This window comes from Pinus tabuliformis, chromosome 3_2, assembly GCF_031772625.1.
Source record: "Pinus tabuliformis cultivar Carrire ecotype Pingquan chromosome 3_2, CPIR1, whole genome shotgun sequence".
NCBI classification, from domain to species: Eukaryota; Viridiplantae; Streptophyta; class Pinopsida; order Pinales; family Pinaceae; genus Pinus; species Pinus tabuliformis.
In genome coordinates, this window is record NC_142302.1 from 756,881,728 (window position 1) to 756,906,981 (window position 25,254).

Here is a 25,254-nt window from a genome sequence, read left to right on the forward strand (position 1 = left end):
ATCATCATTCCCTTACCCCTCCAGCTTCTCTCTCTCTCTCCCTTCTTACCAACTTCTTAAGATTTGAGACAATGCTCAAAAATCAAGTATGCTATCCTTTCAAATGCTCCGACCCTATCACCATAGCCCTAGCTTTTCTTATGTAGCAATTGAGTTAGGGTTGCCAAGTTCCACCTTGAGTTCCCTAGGGTAAAAGAAATGACGTTGCCATGCTTTTCAACGCTTTCCCATTTGCCTCTTTCATTAGGATTAGAAATCATCCAAATAGGTAGAATCTCGATGTTTCCTTGCTTTTATTGAGTGATTTTAGGAACAAATATCTATATATTTATGAGTCAATTCGTTCCTTTGACCCTTAGAACTTCACTAGGATCCATTAACGTTGTTCCCGAACTAGCAACTTGAGTTAGTTGGGTCACTAATGCACCCTTAGGCTTGTAGAAAAGCTTTATAAAGCAGGTTGTCAGTGCATAGCCAACGTTAGTGTGGAAACAAGGCATGTGATCTTGGTCTTTGCTTCAGCTATCATGTCTTTCCCGTCTGAGTTGATGAGGAGGTCAATTTTTTGTATAACAGATGCACCCTAAAGTATGAGATTAGAGGCTGTGATGATGGACGAAATACTTTACTTAACTGTAGTTTCATTTCAAAAAAGAGAGAGAGGATCAGAGCTTCGGGTGGTACGGGAAACCTGATACAACACACACATATATAAAACTACTAAAATCACGTCCTAAGTTGGGCATTCCCATGCTCAATAGCTATGTCAGAGTGCATTTCTCATAAAATAGATATGACGATGTTGGTCGCCGATAAGCACAATGTGGATCCGGTGTCATAATAGGAACATTCTGATGAGTTGTCTCCAAAAAACAGTATACGCAACTTGGGAGAGGAAACAAGGCTGATTGATGCAAGCCTCTACACAAGGTCTTGATATCCGCTTCACCGAACAACTTATATCGATACATGTGAATATATGCATTGATGTCAAACATGCACGAAATCATCTGATTACCAGTCAATAATGGAGACCGTTAACAGACGCGAGGAAGGCCACCAATAATGGTGATGGTCTCCAAGATGCACAGTACAATCTAACGAGTGTGAAAGATGTTTTTGTCATCGAACACCCATAGAATTGCTTAACCAGGAGCCAATAATGAGAACCCCTGATCAAACACAAGGCAACCTGCCACTAATGTCTGCAAGTACCAAGGCACTGAATGTGTTTCTAGGTTGTCTTCCTAGATAGAGTGTTGAAGTTGATAGGAAGATACCTATCAAAAGGTAGGCAATAATGTGTCCTACATCAATCGACATGAAACGGGACAAGAATGATTTGTTTTTTGAGGAATATTTGAGCATTGGGTCTAAACAACAGAGGGCATGATGAAAGGATATGCTTGATGGGTTGATGGAGGAAACAAAAGGTTAACCCTTGAACAATAGAAGGCATGACAACGGTTTTAACCATGCAACACTAGACTCATGAACACCAAAGAGTGTTAGGATATAGAGATGCAAGAACATCAGGGTATTTAGGCTAAACTCATAGGATGGTAGGATTCATATTGAGAGTCTATCACAAGGAAGGTTTATCTGAGGGAGTGTCATGTTCAAGGGAACGATTGTTGCCAAACCACACTTTCTAATAATGAATGAAGTTGTATTTTCTACTTTCCCCGTCTGATTAGTTTAGTGAGTCCAGACAGGTAAACTCATTGATCTTTTCATGTTTTAAGAGTTTGAAAAGGACCGCAAAAAGAACAACTCTATACCCTATCTGATTAGTTTAATGAGTCCAAACAGGAAAACTCGTCGATCTTTTCATGTTTTGTGAATCTTAAAAGGATCGTAAAAAGAGCGACTCTATATCTTTTTTGTGTAGTTTAATGAGTCCAGACTAGACAACTCGGTGGTCTTTTCATATTTAGAGAATCTGAAAAGATCGTAAAGAGAAACTCCATGGTGGTCCCTTTGTCATAGTTGTTAATCAGGTGCGACAAAAGGTTAATAGTATACCCGGATCGGTTACTTTTCCGTGAATTAATATATTGAATCCGGATAAAGAGAAACCTATGTTCAAATAGATGTCTACCTCATTTTGTTACGAGTACGAGGTGACGGACTAAACTCGTTTTTTGTTGTGAATTTTTAATGAGTCATGCAACGGAAAACTCAATACCTTCATCAAATTTTAACGAGTCAAATGAAGAAAACTCAAGATATCTTTTTCAGTTTAGTGAGCGAGGAAAATGAGGTAAAAGAACTGCTCAATACTCCTTCATGGATTTAACGAGCCTGAAGGAGGGGAAAAACTCGAGGATTTTTCGATTTAAGAGCGAGAAATGGTCCCAAAAAAGCAAGTGCTCTGGCTGTTGCCATATATTTTTAACGAGCCCGGTGACAAAAACTCAGGATTTTTCAGTTTAACGAGCGAGAAAAGTACCTAAAAGAATGCTCGGGTCATATTTATAAATGTTTAACGAGCCTAAAGACAAAAATCAGGATTTTTTGAGTTTTATGAGCGAGAAAAAGCGCCTAAAAAGAATTATCTAATGGTATTTTTCAGTTTAATGAGCTAGAAAAAGAGCGAAAAAGAGTTGCTCAGACCATCGTCATATATGTTTAACGAGCCCAACGATGACAAACTCGAGAATTTTTCAATTTTTTAGAGCAAGAAAATACCCCATAAAAGAAAAGCGCTCTTATCGTCTTTGTAGTAGTTTAACAAGCCCAAAGAAGGAGACTTGAGGTTTTTCAGATTAATGAGCAAGAAAAATACCATAAAAAGAACGCTTGATCTTCTTCGTGGTAGTTTAATGAGCCCGAAGAAGGAGACTCAAGGTTTTTTAGGATTAACGAGCAAGAAAAATACCATAAAAAGAATGCTCGATCTTCCTTGATCTCATGCTTGACAATAGAAGGGTCTATGCCATATGTTTCCTCATAAGACCAAGGGAATACATCGCGGAATTCCTTAAACAAGCAGGTGAAGCTTGCAATTTCCTCATGATTGCAATCCGCTCCAATCTAGATGTTTTCCACGATGCCTGTCTTGACGGAAATATCGATGAGCAATGCCTTTGAAATATTGCCCATGTTTCCTTCCGCATCCAAAGTTTGGATATTCATATAGGGTGAGGAAACGATTTTTGGTATGTCAAGGGATAGGATTTGAAGAGGCATCATGTCCGAATCAGATATCGAAACATGATGGTGCTAGTCCTCCCAAGGTTGCTCTTCTAAACTCATGATCTCTCTAATAGCTTCATCCTTAGGTAGGACTTGATTGAGTGGATCGAAAGAAGGAGCTGTTATGGGAGGGGCAGTGGTACTGTTGGCCGTAACCAAAGTGACCAGAGATTCAGATGCAGATTGAATGGCTTGGTAGGCCAATTCAGCTGGTGACAGCGGCATTTGTTCTCCATATGTGTCAATGTCTGAAGGAGCCGGTAGGATCCATGGATTGGTTTGTTCATGAGGAATAGATGAAAGCATGTTGATCGTCTATGAAACCTTGGGCGGCTGAAGAGGGAAACAACCCATGAGGGAAGAAGCCTTCAGTAGACTGGTACCGATACTGACATAAGAGTTAGGTACACCACCCACTAAGGGTACAGAGCTGCTAGGTAACAGGGAGTAATCTGGGGTGCAAAAGGATAGCTGGTCCACTGTGACTATCTTTCCATCTAAGGGAAATAGGATGATACGGAAGACCGAAGACACAATGGCATTCATGGAATAAGTCCAATTGTGGCCCAAAAGCAGATTATAGTCGAGTTTATGATCCACGACTTCAATATCCACCGTTACCGTTTTCCCACTCAAGGTGATGGGATAGCTAGCTAGGTAACCTTTTGGGATGAAAGTGTGGCCGTTGAAAGCTTTAAGGGAATTCGACGGCGGGGTTAGGGTCAGAGAACCCAAAGCGAGCCAACATGAAGTCGACATGATGCAAGAAGAAGCACCTTCGTTAATGACAGTTTTGTGTATACTTTTACCTTTCGAAGAAATTTTCACTTGAAATGCAAGCTGGTGAGAAAGGGGAGGTTTACACTTTTCCATGTCAAAAATTGCAAGCATGGAATCCTGTGGGTCGATACCACCAATAGCCGAAAGCAAAGCTTTCCGTTGTGTTGGGCATGTTTGTAATACTTCGAGCATTGACATAGCCGATGGCGCTTGCGCCAAGTCTTCTACAATGCTGTAGTTTTGGGTGGCACATGCAGATGTATTGTGCATTGTGCGTCGAAGTGCCCCTTTGGGGGGGCGAATTACAAGGTCTGCAACCGGCCTTTCGATATGAAAATCGTTGGGCGACAGTGGGTTTGGACTTGAGGAAGGTTCCTCTACATGAGCAACAAGAGCTCCATAAGATTTGGCTCGTGTTTGTAGATCTACCATTTCAAAGGTGTAAATGGTAGAAGATCCTTCACCAGCTGAAGGATGTTGCGAACCATCATTGCTCCCTTGTGGGGGTTGGGGTTCGCTTGCCATAAGGTTTTTCTGCTGCTAAGCAAGAAAGGGATTTTTAAGGACAACGAGGTTCCTACCAGTATCCTTTTTAGAAATGTATTCTGTGCATTCCTGAAGACGCGGATAGCGATAAGTCATGTGGTCTTCAGCATAGATTTTGCAGGGAAATCTGGCGGGTTTATCCTTTTCATCGTCAGGAGGCACAATGGCCTTCTGTTTTGGGTTTGGCTGCTTTGTTGACTGCTCCTTAGAAGGAGCGGTCTTTTTCTTATTCTTCTTGTTATTGCCACCGAGTTTTTGCGTAGATTGCACAGAGTTTATTGCGGTGGCAGGAAGAGTAGTCGATTTGGTAGAGGGGTCCACAGACATTTGGGCAATGTGACCACTGAGTTGTTTTACAACAACCCCAGAGGTTGCATCGACAATCCCATCGGCGTGCACTCTAGGGTGTTGAGTAGCGAAAACATTGGAGTTACGAGGGGCATTGGGAATTATGTCGTAAAGAGTGCCAGACTGTGAATATATCAGATCTAAGTGCTGGGCACGACGTATGGATTGGTCTTCTATGACTGCATCACCTAAGGCGGCATCCTTAGCAATTTGGGGGAGTAGGGACTTGCAGAACCAGTCCGCTAAGAGATAGTCTGGGAGGGGAGCTTTAACTAACCTCTGCCTACGTCTCCATTCATGTATATGATCAGAGATGTGGGTGGCGGCATCTTGACGTAATGAAGTGAGGAGTTCCGTCCTAGTCTCATAGCGGATGGGTAGCTGGAAGTGCTTTAAGAATTCCATCGCTAGAGCGTCAAAAGTATTTACTGACACGCGTGGTAACTCTATGTACCACTTAACGTATTGGGAAATTGTTGTAGTGGAAGCATTGGAGTTGCGAGGGGAATTGGGGATTACGTCATAAAGAGTGCCAGACTATGAATATATCAGATTTAAGTGTTGGGAACAACGTATGGATTGGTCTTCTGTGACCGCACCACCTAAGGCGACATCCTTAGCGATTTGGGGGAGTAGGGACTTGAAAAACCAGTCTGCTAAGAGATAGTCTAGGAGGGGAGCTTTAAATAACCTTCGCCTATGTCTCCATTCATGTATATGATGAGAGATGTGGGTGGCAGTATCCTGACGTAATGAAGTGAGGAGTTCCATCCTAGTCTCATAGCGGATGGGTAGCTGGAAGTGCTTTAAGAATTCCATCACTAGAGCGTCAAAGGTATTTACTGACGTGCGTGGTAACTCAATGTACCACTTAGCTGCGTTGCTAGTGAGGGTGCGGGGAAAAAGACGTAACTGGACACTATCATCCACCATGGAGTTAGAAACACTCCAAAGATGGTAGGTGGTGATATGAGTGCCCAGATCCTCCCCTTGTTTCCCATCGAACTTGGGGATGTCTGTTGGTATTTTATGCGGGATTGGTGGCCATTGTAAGTTATGATAGATGGGGTCATTTGTAAGTTTGTACAAGTCGGGGATATCCAATGTTGCCAAGAAAGGCAGATTGTGTGGTGCCCTCGACTCGGACCAAGGCGATGACATATGACATGAGGAGCCTTGTGGTCCTCACATCATTTGAGTCCCAATATTATACATGGGTCGCGTGGTATAGTAGTTTCCTTGAGGTATGGCGTTGTAGTGTGGATTTCCATGGGGATTTTGATACTGGGGTATAGAATTTCCCCCAGGATAAGTGGTGCCCCCTTGACTCATCTCAATTTGTGAGTAGGGTGCCCCCATGGATTGGTTGGGACCTCCTTGAGGATTCCCGCCCATCAGAGAACTAACCATTTATCCTTGATTGACATAAGGAATGCTCATGTCAATTAACGACTGACCATGCATGCCTGAGAACCGAGGAGGAACTGTTATGTTCCCTATCGACATGTGCATATTGGGAATTCCCCCAGATATTTGAATTTGGGGAATTGAACTGTACAATGGTGGCCGACCATATTGTTGGTGGATGGGAACCGCGCCTATATTTCTATATTGAGAGGACCAAAAGTGTCCCTAAAGTCCCACGACCCGTTAGTCATCGAAGAGATAGATATAAATGTTCCAACTACCGAAGCAGGAAGTACAGGTACCACGAGAGCCAAGACTGGTTCCAATGGATTCGTGAGCGGAGGGTTAAAGTGAGGAAGAAATCCTTTGGTGAAGAAATCCTCCGACAAACTTGAATCGTCGATTGTCCAAACAGACTCTGTGTGAGATCTGGGAGACTGATTCCCCATAGATGGGGAATCTAGTTCACTGGAACTTGATGGATCTTCCACAATGATTGGAGGAAGTCCTAGCAATCGTCTATATTGACAACGAGGGCCAGATGTACCTACTGTGATCGTTAATTTTTATCAATAAATTTTATCGTGATATTTGTTAAAGTCTCAAATGATAACACTCAGGTACCTAAAAAATATAAAAAATACTCTAAGTTAATCAATCAGAAAACATAGGGAAATGACCTTGTATGATAAGCACCGATCACCGGAGATGAAACCCAGTATCACAATGAATAACAGAGAGGGTTGCCCAAATGTACAGTTACAGTTACTCTTTAGCTTCACCCGAACCTTATATTGAGGGGCCAAGTATTCTCATGAAGATGAGCACCCTCCCAAAAAATGAAGAAAGAGTAGGTCTGTCTGTGTTAAGTACCAGGGTAGCCCGCCCCAGTCACCTTGTGTAAGTCCCTAAAATCTTGGCCACTAAGGATACCTTAAATCATAGACACTACCGGGGGGGACATAGTCGCAGATAGTACGCTGTGTGGGCAGGATACCTTAGTCCCCGACTTAGCTTCGAAATCCTCGAAGGGATCTCCAATACACAGAATACCCAAAGGAGTTCCAAGTGAAGGCGGGCTACCCTCACTTACAGTCCGATGTTGTCTTATATTTTGCTCCGCTTTTATTGGAGTGGTCCCAGTAGTATGAGTGCAACAGGAATTTTCTCTCTTTTAGTGACACTAGTTTGGGTTTTTGATCTTGGGAAGTTTACTCACACTGCCTATCCCAAGATCCTAGCCTGAACTAATGTTTGTTTGCTCAATAAAGAGTTACTGATTAATTTTAGGTAAATTTTATGTGTAATTTTTTATTGTCTTCGGTAGGGAAGTTGACGTATGAAATATGATGAGACTCTAACTCAATAAATCATGCACAAGACAATGCGTTAAATTTTTTTCAATTGGATGAAAACAAACTGTATTCTATTGGTGAGAGTCTTTCACATATAATATTCTTTCCATGCATCTTAGTCATTTAACACATGCATAACCAACGAAAATCTTTCCAATGTTTTCTTAACAACTACTTGAAACCAAAAATAAAGCAACTTTGAACTAGCTAAATAGAAGAATGAGTAAAAAATGTGGATCTTTCTTTCATAAAAAAATGCTTCTAAGAAAGAAAAACATTTTTTTTTTCTTTTTTCTAAGAGAAAAACTTTTAGGACACCTATTTTGCTAACAAAATGCAGTAACAGATCCTCTTTCAGTCCATGAGCAGGCTTCCTATCCCTTTTGGTTTACAGAAACAACTAAAAATCAAGGTTTTGGGAGACTAATGCTCTGTAGCAGTGGCCATAGAGAGTTAATAGGTCCACTAATGCTCCTTGTGAGCAGACACAGTGCTTTATAAAGCACTGTGTAGTTTGCTAACTTGCGTTAGTGTGGGAAAACAGTAAAAAATAGGGCTTCTTGGATCAGATTTAGTGATGAATACAAGTAGGTAAGATGCAGCAAGGTTTTTGGTGGGTCAGAAAGGGAACACAGAAGTATAGGGAGGTCTTATAAGGAGGAGAAAACTGACATCTATTCGGTAAACCGGGAACTAGATGTATAGTCCCTAGTGGAGTCTCCAATTCTGCTATAGGATAAAATCCTAGTTCCCGGTTTATCCTTGCATCTGTATAGTTGATCAAAGCAAAGCAGAGGGATAAACTATACAGTTGCAAGGTATGCTCAGGCTTGAGAAAACATTGTATTTCTTCCCTATTCTCTGATTAATGAAATACATATAGTAAAGGGTTTTGAGTAGTTTATTTCCCCTAGATAAATCTCTGTGCATGTGTGATGTTTCCTTTTGCATGTCAATGATTCTTGTTTTAAATGGTAAATTAACTTCCTCAAATCTATAGAGTAGCTTCAAGTTGTGCGATTTAACAAATTTCATGAGCAATATTGAATCTACACATTAATTTCTACAACTTGTTGGCAAAACTGATTCCTATATTAAATATTCAAATCAATATGTGGAGCTCATCAAAGAAAAAGATTGGATCCAGAAGACAGGATTGTGAGTTTCGATGTAACTCAACTATTCACAAATATTTCCTTAGAATAAGCTATCCAAGTTGTTAAAGAGGTTACGGATCCAGGGACTGCCAAACTTTTCGAAATTTTGTCTTTGTTCTATATTCTCCACATTCCAGGGTGAGTACTTCAAATAGACCACAATGGTGGTTATGGGGTCTCCATTATCCCCCGTAGTAGCCAACCTTTTCATGGAGAAATTTGAGAATATGGCTTTGGAAGCCTACCCTCTTAAGCCCAAATATTGGATAAGGTTCGTTGACGACACTAGTGTGAATTGGCCTCATAGGGATTCTAAGCTAAGAAAATTTCTAAACCACCTTAATAGAATTTCTAGTGACATTAAATTCACAATGGATATTGAGAAAAACAATTGCATTCCATTCCTATTTATTCTTATTTTAAGGAAAAGAGATGGATCGTTGAGCCACAAAGTATTCAAAAAGCAGGCTCACACAAATAGCTACCTCCATTCTGATTCTCATCACCATCTGTATTTGACAATGGGGGTTCTCAACGCACTCTTCATCGGAGCATTGAGGATATAAGACAAAGAGCATGTAGATGAAGAAATAAATTATTTGAAAAATATTTTCTTAAACACTGGCTACAAGCTCAGAGGCATCAATAAATCTATCATAAAAGATAAATCCAGAGTCACTGCTAGACCCCCCTCTTCCAACTATAAACCCTAAATTAAAGGTGTATCTCCATTACATCCAAGGTGTTAATGATAAATTAGCTAGAGTACTAAGAAAGAAAGCAATATCAACCTCGTTCAAGCCCTTGGATACTATCTCGCATAAGATGAGATCTGCAAAAGATGGCATAGATCGCTTCCAACAAAAAGGCGTTTATAAGGTCAAGTGCTCTTGTGGTAAATGTTAAATTGGAGAGACAGGAAGATCCTTCAAAATCATACTTAAGGAACATGTTGTAGACATCAGGAAAGGGAGATTCAAATCCTTAGCACTTGCTAAACATTCTTCTAAAACTAGTCACCGTGTATGCTTGAAAGAAGTGGAAATAATCTCTATGGAAAACCATTATTATAAAAGAAAGATGCGTGAGGCTATGAAAATCATGAAACATCCCAACAATCTCAACAGAGATGGTAGGATTGAGGTCAACAAGGGTTAGACCCCCTTGCTCATGCAAAGCTATAATCTTTAGTTCGTAACCAATCCTCCTTCCTTAACCACCTTGCCCCCTTCTATTCCTTAATTAAAAACATTAACTATTAATGATATTAATTAAGGAATAACATAATTTAAATCAATTTATTTCATTAACAAATTAACTTAACTCAATTAACTTAAAATAACTTAATTAAAAACTTGAACTATTAATATCTCAAACAAATTAATAACAAAAAAATTAATATAATTATTAAAGATATAAACATTGACCTAAATAATTTATAACTAAACATATTATTTTACATTTAACATATATTGAAAGTAGTATACATTTATTATATATATATATATATATATATATATATATATTAATGAATATTTAAATATATTTATATAAATTAACATCTAAATGCATTAATTAATATATATATATATATATATATATATTTTTTTTTTTTTCAATAAATATTTGAATTTATAGAGAAATTGTCCAGATTGAAGGTCAAAACATTTTACAAAAATATTCAAATTTTACTTCTCCTATTCCTATACTAATTACAACACATTTTTTCCTTCTTTCCTTTCTACTAAACTGTAAAATTCTGCTTCGACTAAATTTGTATATCCTCCAAAAGACACTACCAAAAACTACATATTTGCAATACATTTAGTTGCTTAAATTTGGGTTGACGTGGTCTCTTGCTTCCTTTTTCTTTGTTGGACACTTATTGCCATTCTCTGTTGGGATGCCCTCTATATCCACTAATAAATCTTTTCATCTTGAAATAATCCCATAGGAGGTTGCCAAGAAAGATCCCCTACTGTCAATTTTGCTGAGATCTCCTCTCTAGCCATGAGAGTTTCCAATTTTACTTGCACCATATCGACCCGAGGGAAAACAATTTCTTTCATAATCATGGTATGGGAAGAATGCCCCTAGGTTCACTGTTGATCAACAAATGTCCTTGGGGTAGCGTTGCTCCCAAGTTAGCCATTTCATCTGCATTTTTATTGCGTTCCCTTAGTACGTCGAATAACTCCACTTCTTGAAATGTCTCTAGTTGATGGTTGATCTAACATTGCAATGAATCTCTAGGGGAATCCTTTCCATTCTTTGCCTTATGTGTTTTTTAAATAACCAAGAGAGATTCTCTAATGAAACTCAATATTTTGATTTCTCTTTCCCTAGCCAATCTCTGTCCTTGATAAAGGGCAAGGTACTCAGCTGCATTATTTTTGGATTTCCCTTGACCCCATGCATAGTTTATTTCTTTTTTTCATCGAGGTTTAAAAGCATGCCTCCTCCTCCTGCATGTCCTACATTTCCTTTCGATGCCCCATCGAAATACAAGTAGAAACTGTGCTTTCCCTGCCTCCATTATTTTAACTCTTTTTCCTCCATCCTAAGCTTCCAATTGGGACTGTAGATAGGCTTCTTACAACATCCAACTTGAAATTTAGGATGGTCAGTATTACAACTCTTCATTTTTTCTTTTGGAATTATATTAAGAACTGTTGGATTAAATCCTTTGGCTGCTATAGCCTCTACTAAAATATGCTTTATTTTGGCTGTTGTAATGATACTATTGACTTCTTTGTTCTGGAAGATTGCATGATTGTGCATTAGCCAGATTAGACAACAAATGTATTTAGGAAGGGTTGTACAATACCGAGCTACTACAACTGATGTCGAGCACTTCCATGGGATTTTTTGAAACCAAGTTACAAACATTGCTTCCCATGTCTCAAGGACAATGTCCATATCTATAACTTCTCCGAAATTTGCTTGCCGAACAACTTGAGCGTAGCTACATTTCTTAAACAAATTCTCAATAGTATATTCCTCCTCTTTGCACAAAACACATTTGGACATGCCTAGAATTTTTCTTTTCCTTAGATTTTCCGCTGTAAAGATTTTCCCGATAATGAGCTCCCAAAAAAAAGTGTTTACCTTGGGAGATCCATCAACATTCCAAACACACTTCTACATTCCTCTAGTTCACAGAGTCCCATGTTTGTGAAGTAGCACTTCGTATCCCATTTTGACTATGTATGAAAGATTTTTATTGACTTCCTAGACTCTTTCATCTACCACATTTGTACTTATGGGTGTGCATCCCTTCAAAGTTTAAATCATCAAGCTCCACTCAGAAAAGAGGTGTCCTGGGACTACTAGGTAGATCCAACCTCACTAGTGTCCATTTTCATCTTAGGATGAAAGATCAACAATGAAAACCGACTATTGAGCTTTCATCCAATCTGTCAGTTCTAGTATTTTGGGATTCTCATTTAGAAGCTCCTTCATAGGCAGATGACCCTTCCATAACCGTATTATTTTCCCATTTCTAGCTTTCCACCCTAGGTGATCGATTACTAGGGGGGAAACCACCTTGCAAAGCTTCCATATCTTTGATCCCTTATCTACCCATTCTTCACTTTATGGTCTTAGAAGTCGGATTCTTTGTAGATCGAGAAGGATAGTTCCCTTGGAATTTCATTCAATATTTCTTCACTACTATTCCAACCATATATGTGACACTTCTCCTTGTTAATATTTCCACTAGATAGCTCATGGTAGCTACGCATTATCTTATGAAAGAGACCTGCAACTATTTTAGAGGCTCCTCCCAATAACATGGTGTCATATGCAAAGAGTGAGATATTAACATTGTTTACATTTCGAGCAACACTTAGCCCCACTAATCATTGGAAATTTCCACCGAAAGGAGAAACACTATCTCATGCAAGGAATAAATCACATCATATTGACGAGGTTGATAAAGTTGAAAAATGGATCCAAGAATGCTAAGATCAAGGGGGAGCTAGCATTCTCTCAAAAAAGTTTTTTTTTTAATCTCTCTTCTTTAATCATTACTATTATTTTTTTACTAATACTTAGTCTCTTTCTTTTATATCCTTTGCTTGATTGTAATTATTCTCCCATGACCTCTCAATGAGGATTGCAGATACATAGTGAAGGTTGCCAAGGCTTTGGTAGCAGATAGAAGAAGTAGAAGAACAAATCCAAGCATGTGACAAGAGGACTTTCCCAAAATCATAATTTATGCTGAGATATATTGTACTAGATGAAATCCAAGCTTAGAAGGAGCCAATAGATCAACATGTTTGAAGTATGTCTTGATTGTGCAGAAGAGAAGTCAATAATGAATTCCAAAATAGATCTACAAGATCTAGCATACAACATATCATGGTAGCATAGAAGTAATATTTGAGAAGGCTCTCCCAGAAAGAGGGAGAGGATCATAATAGGATGTTTTCCCTAGTAGTAAGGTACACCTTTATTATTATTTCTTTAAAATTGTACTAGGTAGATGCAGAGATCATTCTTTGAAAAGGAAGAAGTGTACATAGAAGCTACCTCAAGGTTTTGAGGTACATGGGAAAAAGTCTCATGATTGAAGAAGGCATTGTACAATCTCATGGATGATCCTATATGATTTGTTTTTGACAGAAGCATAAGGACTCATGTGTCAAAGGGAGTATTCAAAGAGCCTTGCTTTAGCTTCAAAGGGAGTTGAACTCTAAGTTTGAGATGATGGAATGTAATTGGCTAGATAGCTAATATGCCGAAAGAAAAAATTGGTAAAGGGAGAAACTAGAATTACTACAACAGGAAATTTTTCAGTGTGAGAGGGAGCACCTAGTTATGGTGACAGGAAATCAACTGTGGTGATGAACCCAATGAAAGGAAGTTGATTAGTTTTAGGAGCCAATCCATGCTTCTCCACATGGGTTGGAGTACTAGCATGGTACAATTGGTCATGGAAAACTTAGTTATGATTTGAGATTTGTCTCAAACAGTAAAGTACAACTACAAATTTAAGATGAAGTAGGGAGTGCTAAATACACAGAATTCATCAAGATATTTCTTCAGTTTGGGCTCCATTATAGATTCTTAAATGAGAAGGAAGTAGATATCTATCACACTCAATATTGCAGAGATCGTGTATATTGCAGCTAAATTGAAAAGTTGTAGTATGGATCCAGAGGTTACTTACATGACTATCTTAATCAGAGAATAGTCTTTCGGATTAATCACATCGCAAGGATTGGGTCGACGTTTCGAACCAACTAATGTGGTTCATCCTCAGGACAAGGTGAGAAATCAATCGATCTAAGAAAATAAATAGCAGGGATGCATCACTGTACAGTGTTAGCAGTTCATAGTTAGATGTTAGTGAAATAAAATTATTTAGTTAGAAACTAGCTGTTATGTAATAATAAATTATTTATTATCGAAAAATTCACAAATTTATTAATTAAATAATCTAATAAAATAATAATATAAGCAAGGGTTGACCTAGTCAATGGGACAAAGAAAACTAGCTATTATCATAATAATATTGATTAGTTTGTAGAAAACTAGCCATTGTAATAGGTGATTATAATAATATTAGGTAAAAGTTTTTTATTATGTAATGAAATATTAGAAAAAACTAACATATTTACCAAATTAAATAACTAAAATCTTATAAATTCATATAATAATGTCTTACAACTATTACAAATTTATATAATAATAATAGTTTGAAAATAATTAATTATAAAATCTTATATAATAATATATTACTAATATTATGAATTTATATAAAAAGTTGAAATGAAATCAATAATCAATTTTATTATTATAATACTATGACTAGAACTAATAATATAATTATTTATTTATATGAATAATAGGTTAAAATGTTTTCAATCACTTTAGATAACTTTATATTTAACGTTAACAAACATTCAATAAGCAGTATAAGGGGGGGATAGCCACCTTATTGATAAAGAAAGGAATAACTAAAAACAAGAGGAGAGTAACCAAATAAAAGGAGGAAGATAACAAAAGCCAAGAAAGATAAGGGGGAGGAGAGGGTGGTAGAGTTAAGAGACGAGAGATGGAATTCAAATTTTACTTAACTTCCAGCCATCATCCCTATTCGGGTTATTGGTATGCCTCTCGATCTCAATCGCTTCCTTGAGTTTCTTGTGGTGCAAATGACCAATTTTAGCAATGACCTTAGATTCTTCAATGCAGACATGGTGCTTTGATTTCTTAGCATGTTCTGCAAGGGCTAACGTGCGGGAGCGATTGTGTCTGATGTTAGATGCATTAAAAATTTGGGGTTCTCAGCACTCTTGCTACCTGCGTCCTAAGAATCTCTGATGATGACCATCTTGATCAGGAGAAATCTCATCTTCTTGAGGTTTTTGAAAATAATGGGTACAACAGATCCCATAGTCTCAAGGCTTTTCACAGAGCTAGCAAGGAGCCGAGGGTTAAACCCACCCTCTCTAATCCTATCTCTAAGGTTCATCTCCCGTATATCCAAGGAACCACTGATAGGATTGCCCATATTCTTAGGAAAACTAATGTTTCTTCGTCCTTCAAGCCTCTCAATACCATTAAAAATTCTCTTAGGTCGGTTAAGGACCCTATTGACCCAATGAGCTCAAAAGGGGTCTACCTTGTTCCCTGCTCCTATGGTATCCCCTACATTGGAGAAACTGGGAGATCTATTAAGTAGAGGATCAGTGAGCATGCGGCTGACATCAGACACAATCGCTCCCGCACGTCAGCCCTTGCAAAACATGCTGAGAAATCAAAGCACCATGTTTGCATTGAAGAATCTAAGGTCATTGCTAAAATTGGTCATTTTCACCACAGGAAACTCAAGGAAGCGATTGAGATTGAGAGGCATACCAATAACCAGAATAGGGATGATGGCTGAAACTTAAGTAAAAGCTAGATTCCAGCTCTCGCCTCTTAACTCTGCCACCCTCTCCTCCCCCTTATCTTTCTTGGCTTTTGTTATCTTCCTCCTTTTATTTGGTTACTCTCCTCTTGTTGTTAGTTATTCCTTTCTTTGTCAATAAGGTGGATATCCCCTCCTTATAGTACTTATTGAATGTTTGTTAATGTTTAATATAAAGTTATCTAAAGCGATTGAATTTTTTTTAACCTATTATTCATATAAAGAAATAATTATATTATTAGTTCTAGTCATAGTATTATAATAATAAAATTGATTATTAATTTCATTTAAACTTTTTATATAAATTCATAATATTAGTAATATATTATTATATAAGATTTTATAATTAATTATTTTCAAACTATTATCATTATATAAATTTATAATAGTTGTAAGACATTATTATATGAATTTATAAGATTTTAGTTATTTAATTTGGTAAATATGTTAGTTTTTTGTAATATTTTATTACATAATAATTTTTTTTTACCTAATATTATTATAATCACCTATTATAATGGCTAGTTTTCTACAAACTAATTAATATTATTATGATAACAGCTAGTTTTCTTCGTCCCATTGACTAGGTCAACCCTTGCTTATATTATTATTTTATTAGATTATTTAATTAATAAATTTGCGACTTTTTCAATAATAAATAATTTATTATTACATAATAGCTAGTTTCTAACTAAATAATTTTATTTCACTAACGACTAACTATGAACGACTAACACTATACAGTGATGCATCCCTGCTATTTATTCTCTCAGATCGATTGATTTCTCACCTTGTCCTGAGGATGAACCACATTAGTTGGTTCGAAACGTTGACCCAATCCTTGCGATGTGATTAATCCGAAAGACTATTCTCTAAATTATGGATCACAAAAGTCTTAGATCTAATATCTTAATCAGGTGCAGGTAAAGATCATGATTTCAGGTCGATGCACATTGAGACCAAGTACCACTTCATTTGTGATAGGGTGCAGAAGGGTCCAATGAAGCTCCAATGTGCCCCCACTGATGAGAATATTGTTGATATTATTACAAAGCCTCTATCTAGAGTGAAGTCTGTATACTTCAGGGGCAAGCTTGGACTTGTTGAGAACGCCTCTCTCATTGAGAGGGAGTGTTGATGAGATAAAATCATGGACTGACATTATCCTTATGTCATAGATGACCAGAATTAGAGTGAATGGTTCAATAAAGGAGAATCATTCTTCATGTGTCAATTATATTGAACATAAGTAGGAAGAATGGCCTAGAGGCCCAAAATTACTCAGATAGAGTGTGGCCTTTGGGGATTCACCATGTGTTAGGTACTGACTAGAATGATGGTGAACCAAGAATAGTTTTTATACCATGTTTCGGATAGACTAGAATTATGGTGACTAGTTCATGCTAATGATGTACCATGTGTCAGGAGTACTGACCAAAATTATGGTGAAGATACACCATGTGTCAGAGGTACCAAAAAAAATATGGTTTATCTACCACGTGTCAGGAGTACTGACCAAAATTATGATGAGAATGCAGCATGTGTCAGAGGTACCGACCATAATTTTGGTAGCCTATTGATGTTGTTGATTTACAATGTGCCAAATATGTTTGACCAAAGTATGGTAATTGGTTGATGTTTCAATGTACCATTTGTCACAATGTTTTACCAATTTATGGTAACTTATTGACCCAATTATGGTACATGGATTTGTTATAGACTTTTATTAGAGAAATATGTCAACATGAGAGCATCTAGATAGACATTATGAATACCTCCCTATCTAAGAGGGAGTTTTGAATTTTGTATCTATGACCAGTCTTCACAATAATTATTTTAGTCATTGATGCATTTGTAAAGCTTGTTCTTCATGCTATTGTCAAAAAGAAAAATATATGTCATGTTCTTCATGTCGGCTTTAAAGAGAAAATTTAAATTTTGAAATTTTTTGTTTTGGCCCCACAAGAAGTCCAAGTTGACCCTCCTAAGATCAAGTCATCTTGGTCCAAAGAAGGCACCCATTTGAACCCTCCAAGAAAAACTATAAATAATCATTTGTTCACCCTCCAAATAGGAAATTCAGAACACTCATCTCAAACGTATGTCTGCTCACCTAACTGAAGAAGGACAAGGAGAAGAAGACCGTGGATAAGAAGAGAAGAAGACCAAGATTTCTCTAGTTGTTTGACCTCTCTCTCTCTCTCTCTCTCACACGTGTGACTGTTTATCTCTCTTCTACTTCTCACACATGTGGAATGTTCTTGGATGAGTTTCTATGGGTGATTTCTATAGGGAATTCTAAACTTTCTGTGGTAGAGACATACTGAAATTAAAACCTATTGTAGACCTTTGACCGAGAATTCTAATAGTTATTGAGGAGGGTTTAGTTGGCTTCTTGGTGGCACTTTGTCTTGTCATCTTGATGGTAAGACTATATATGACTTTGATGACTCTCTTGTTGAATTGATTCTCTAAGGAAAGGATTGTTGGGTTTTTTACCCATGTAGATAAATGTGAATACAAGTAAAATTAAATGATCATTAGAAGTAATTATCATTTTAAGAGATCTACGAAAAATCAACACTTTCGTCAACCTTGAAATTCATATATTTGAAATCAAGTTTTTTGTTTAAGAGATGTCGACTGGTTTTATCGCATATATTATTACATTAAGACATTCAATCCTAGGGCTATCTAGCTCTTTGCAAAGGTTACCTAAGTCAATATCATAATTTATTTTTAGCTTTTAGAAACATTATATTTATATTATTCGATCATTCTCACAAGGGAATGTATTATCCGAGAAGAGCATTTCCTCAACTTTTCAACAGATAAATAATTTCCTTTGTATAAAATACTTATACCATGGAAAAACACAATCAAATTCTTATATTTCTAGTTTCCAACAAGCAATATGCATTTACTAAAATATATGTAATTACTTTTCACCTATGACAATTATTGGTTGTTCTCTAGTTTAGTTATCGACAAATCTAGTAAATGATGTTATGGAATAAAAGACAGATCAATCACTTGATATAGTAATAATGGCAGTGGGACAACTAGAGTATAGTTCATAGTAGACTAATACATGTTCTTATGAGATCTTCACAGTTAAAAGATCACCTATAGAGCAATCTGATAAACAAATCCCTAGACATCTATTGAAAAACATCCATAGTTTATATTCCATGTCAATATTTACACATATTTGTCTTATAACTTTGGTTAGGATTCTATAAAATATATTTCATAAGTAATACAAAATATATTTCCTCGAAGTGCGAAGGTGCAAAGTAATCTTTCATTGTGCATCTTGCGCACTTTGCACTCTCGCAACTTTTCACTCCATATAATGAAAGCTTCTTCCGTATCTTAGCATGAAATCAATGCATTAATGTTTTCATTCCCAATATGTAGTTACTTGGTATATAATATTGTTGAGTTATTGTTTTGTGTCTATTCTATGTTTGTACAAAATTTCTCTATAGATCAGCTAGCCCTGATACCATGTAGAATTTCCCACTGTAGATCACCTGATAATGCAATATACTAAAGCAAAATACAAGATCTACTTCTACAACAAACTTGTGGAAGCTTAATCGATTTTGAGCAAGATCAAATAGGAACACATATAATAGAGAATAAGAAATCATACACATGGAACATAGAAGAATACTCTGGGGAAAGCCTTAGCTAAAAACCCCGATCTCTGTATTATCATACCAGTGGAAATATGTCTGGATTACACAAAGCTTTAGCTCACAAGCTATCCAATTCTCAGTACAATCCCTCTGTTGCTCATAGACAGTTAAAGGCTTCTCACAAAACTTCTCCTCTACCCTCCAAGCCTCCTATTTCCTTGTACAGTTTCTCTTGGTGTCTAATGTTGCCACCTATGTGAATTTACCTCTCACACAACACATTAAACTCAAAATTAACTGCGTAGTCCTGAAGGAGATAATTCCTTCTGCATGGATGAGTTTCCTATATAGGAAAAATCCTCCAACTGATAGTACACTGTCCCTTCCTCTGATCTCAATTGGGTCTCTGACTGAACTGACATGCATGAGTTATTATGAGAGAATATTCAGTCATCTAAAGTGCAGCAGTTACATGCATGCATGCATTAACTAATTGAACTCATAATCAGTTCCACAAACTGTTGGAACTAATCTAACTGGACTTAACTCAGATAACTGAGCTAACTAATTACAACTCAAAGTACAACTCATCTTGATCTCCTTAATCAAGGGATAACTTCCTCAATCAATGGAGAAACTGTTGCATGTCTTCACATAGACTTCATGTTTGATTTCCTACAACTAATTAACTCAAGATGAATTAATTAATTATTTTACAAACAACTGCTAAGATCAAATTCGAATTTTACTTCTCAATTTTAGTTGAGGGACTAACTAAAATTGGAATCCATCCCAAAATTCTATTTATAACAATGGTATTTTTAGCACTTCCATTTTTCATTCCTTGTTGCTATGTCCAACACTGGTACCCGAACTACTATTTATAGCAATGGTATTTTTAGCATTTCTTGTTTCCATTTTCAACAATATTTACTTGATAAATTTCGAAAGAAGTTGTATGTTTTAATCTTTTATTTTTCAAGAAATCATGAATTGAAACCACAACTAACAATCAAACAATCACGGTCTGTGCTTTTGCATATTGTAAGTGTTCTTAAATCTTGGAACATTCACTTTCCTATTTAATAGTGTTTAATTATTCAGGATTCTTGGATATATTATCATCAAAGTTTTGTAAATAAAATTTATTAAAAAAATATACTTAAAGAAAACAATGCCCACAAAGATGTGGACTGTGGAGATGCGAATGAAGCTTTCATCATACAGAACGCTGTGGTACGGAGGAAGCTTTCACTATTCGAAGTGTGAAAGTGCAGAGGAAGCTTTCATTGTAGGGAATGCAGAGATGCATGAATGTGGAGAAAAATTTCATTGTGTGGACAAACTTTTCATGGTTTGGAGTGTGGAGATGCATGGATGCAGGGGAGTGGAAGAAACCATTATATAATATTTTTGAATGTTTCACTTGCATCCATTTAATCTAGTTGTTTAATATGAATTTCTGTGTATGCACTTTCTTTTGACAGTTTCTGTATGTCTTTAACACTTCAAGGCAACCACATATTTCAAAGATTAGCTTTCCTTGTGTCGAAAACAAAGGTGTGTAGGTAATTTTAATTGTGGATTTCATTGTGCAGAGGAAGATTTCACTGCATGTATGAATTTTTCATTTTGTAGAGTGCGGATGTGCACATTCATTGTGGCGTATGCACAAGTGCGAAGAAAGATTTCATTGTGTGGAGGAATAGTTCATTGTGGGTACAAAGTTTTCATTGAGTATAGTGTGGACATGCGTGAGTGTGTAGGTGTGAAAGAAACTGATATATAATATTGCTCAATATTTTCTTGATATGGATTTCCAAGCTCCATATAATGTATCAATCCGCATGCCCACGCTTTGCACAATAATATGAAAATCTTAATATTGTCGAGTGTTTAAATTATCTTCTTGTGTTTTGTGTTACATGAAGCTGGAACTATGATTTTATTCATGCTCTCAAAGAATTTATATGGCTACGACCTGATCAACTACTGCAATATTGATGGTCCTCCAAATTAGACACAAATTAAGGCCCATATAACCTTTCTTAGGCACATAAAGGCTATTTAAATCTCTCCTTCTACACTAAATAATGTTTTTTTATCTTTAATATGTTCTTAGGAAAGTTTAGAGATAATTGCATATTATGTGGCAAATATTATTTATTTTTGCAGAATATTGAGAAAGTTATGAATGAGATAATATAGGTACTTTATCCATACTATAGGATGGACCAAGTTTGCATAATAAATGGAATAGATATCATGAAATTATTGACAGATTCTGGAGCTCCATTGATTGAGAAAATCAAGGAATGTGTTCCTTGTCATTAACTGAAGATTCCTCTTGTTGGGAACTGGTTCCATTTTTTGAGGGATTTTGGACGGGAAAGTTGCCTTCTTTCAAGGAGGGTACTTCCCCATCAATTTTTATGAGTAAAAATTCAAATTTTCCTCTAGGGGCATGTATTTCTTAGTCTTCTTGAGGAGAAAACTTGTTATTTAGCAGTTCTACTTTCATTTCTAGCAAGGATGTACTTGGATTGACTCTAATAATGAAATTTAGTGCCAATTTTAGCTTCTGAAGCTTGGTTTACTTCATAGGACTCTGAGTATCCTTGGGCTTGGCCATCCCAAGAGCCTTAGATCCCTGCTTTGCAATTTATTTATTTTCTTTGAATGCTTTTTTTGCTTGCATCTCTTATTTCTACATCTAGTGTTCATGCTTCCTTTGCTATAGGTTATATTGGTTAAATGATTGAAGTGAGTTGTTTTGCAGGTTATTTATAGAGTCACAATAATTATTCATCCTTAGAAAAACTTTTAAAATTGATATTCATCATTGAGCTACTTGGATTGGTTTACTAGTTCACAATTTTGGAATTTTTGGAAGTCTCTTGTAGCCAAATAGTAGTAATTTTTGCTAAATGTTATCACGTGTTAAAAAATATATTTTGAGTTATTTCCAATTGGATAGAGTCATAAAAAAATTCAAGTTGATAATTTTTTTTTCCCCATAGCATTTTCACTCGATCAGATTAGGCATTTGGTATTTTAACTAGCTTGTTGATTCTTGAATTTCTAGAATCATTTTGTAGTAATTTTCTGCTAATTTTTAGCACATGTTAAAAAGGGTTTTATTGAGTGATTCCACTTGGATTGGAGTCCTATGACATCCTAATTAATAAAAAAATTTAACTCACCTTATTTTGATTCGATTTTATTGGTCATTCAGTGAGATAAATTGGAGGGCAGACTAGCTGGTAGACTAGGTATTTAGTCTTTGCAAGTATAAAATTCATAATTTTGTTGTAGTGTGCAAGTACTAATGTTGATTTGCAGGGTTATAATTATCATCCTAAATTAATCCTACCATTATCATCCTCTTTCTCCTCCCTACAAAACTCCCTCAAAAATCTGCCACCGAAAGTACATTTCCGGGTCATTGAACAACACTGTGTGCATTTGTTTTCATGCAAGATGGGCCTTTGAGAGGTGATAAGCTTGGAAAAATCCTCATAAAACATTAGTATAGCTTAGTCTACTCTTTCCCACCTTTATATCACCTTTTTCACCCTCAGAATTCTCATGGATCCAATCTTGTAGCAAAACAGGGCAATCTTGTAGCAATCATGTAACATCTTGAAGCACCATGTAAACATGGCTATATTTGCTCCAAAAGTTTGATTTTTTCCTCTTAGCCTTGAATAATTCCCCCTAGGCTCTGAAACCATGATTGAAGGAGATCAAATACCTTTTGGGACTTACCTTTTCTTCACTACAACACATTTATGAAATTAGGGTTAGTGGACAGATTATGAATTCAAAGATACAATGATGATTTTCTCGATTGCCTCATGAAATGGTTAATGAGCTCTGTCACTAAATATAATATCCTTTAAAACAATGATTAAATGTTTATTTATCCATGCAAGGTATACTAGGAATGTTACTCTTGAATTCATTCTTCTAGGGTTTCAGTTGCAACCATTGTTATTGCATAAGGTTAGTTTCCTTTTCAATGCAACTTTTACATTCTGCAATTAGATTAGTGTTTACATTCTTGTAAGTAACATATAATTTAGATTATGCAAGTAGACTAATGTTTCCATTTGCAAATAGTATAGACTTTACATTCTTGCAACTAGGTTTAACACTTACATTTAAACAAGCATCATTTCATTTCCTGCAAATAGAGTAACATTTCCATTTCTGAAATTAGTTTAGGCTTTGATTTCATGAATTCACTTCATTGCATTGGATCAACGAAAGGACATATTGCATGATGAACATATAGCATTGACACCTCTTAAGTTTATACGAATCCCGGGTTGATAATTTAAGTTGTTAGCCTTGGGAGTTGTAGAATTCTTATTGAAATATTGGGGCTCATCTCTTTTTGGCGTCATTTCCAGGGAGGTTTCAAAGCATGCATTGTTTTCTTCCCTAGTATATTTATTTCTTTTACTTTCTGCAGAAAAAAAGAAAATAAAAAATAAAAAAGTTGCATTGCATTAACATTCTTACTCAATTTTTATTATTATTATTATTATTATTTTAAATATGAAAATAGAAAAAATACTTCTCCGACACCAAAACCCCCCATTTGGTCATGTGGTACAGTAAGAACCAAATCACCATCCACTTTTGTAGGTAGAAGAAGAGGAGGTGGCAGAGAATATAGAAGAAATGGATGAAGATTATGACAATGAGGAAGATCCTCTTGGATTTCCCATTCAAGATACTGATAACAATGTTCATATGAAGAACATACCTCCATATTTCCTTCCCAACTTCCATGGTATAAGCTCAAAGGATATGGAAACTTTTCTTTTTTAATTTGAAATACTTTTTAGATCTTATGGTTACTTATTAAACACTCAAAAATTGAGATTGCTTCCAACAACATTGAAGAATAAAGCTCTTAAATGGTTCATGAGTTTATGAACTAATTCAATAAGATCATGGAATGATATGAAAATATATTTCTATAAAAATACGAGGACCATGATCTTAAAGAATAAATATTTAGAATGACTCAAACATAAGATGAGAGCCTTGAGGATCTAGTAGAGAGATTTACGTATAATGTCAAGAGGGAAAAATTACATCATTTAGGATTTGACACACTAAAAACCCTCTTACTTAGAACAGTCAGAGATGAGTGGATTAATCTACTTGATATCATGAGTAGAGGTGGTGTATACCAATTATCATTTGAATTTTTTGGCGAAATATGCAAGCTCATATCAAGAGGAAGGACAAGAGTAAATAAATCAACATCGATATTGGTAAATCAAGTTGAACTTGGAAATTCGTTTGATAAATTTAAAATAGAAATTCTTAGAAATCTAAGTGAAAAAGTATAAATGTTAAGAATGAAAAATGAGAAAAAAAATGTTGATATTTGTGTTATGTATACATAATCACATGCTACTAAATATTTCCCATCATTACCAAGGTTGAAGGAAGTTACCAGGAGGACAATGGAGCAAGTTAGTCACCAAAGCAACTCTGTTATGTAGCTCCAAGAATACCATGACAACCTAGTCAACATGGTATGATGCAATAACCTAATTCAAAATTTCAAGCTTATGCAAAACCATCTCAAAATAATTGGAACACACCCTTTCCTTGGCAACCTTGGACATCTCAACCCCAAAACCAATCTTGGCAACAAGGTTAGCAAGGAGCTTATGGGAGAAATATGAAATTATTTCAATATCCTCCATAGGCAACTACATGTTATCCCTACAATCCACCTATACCTCCACCAAAACCACAATCTCAACCACATCCATCTCAAATATCCACTCCCACTCAACTCCCCGCACAACCATTTCTGTATCCAAACAATCTAGTAACTCAACCACTTACAATGTTGAGGTACAACAATT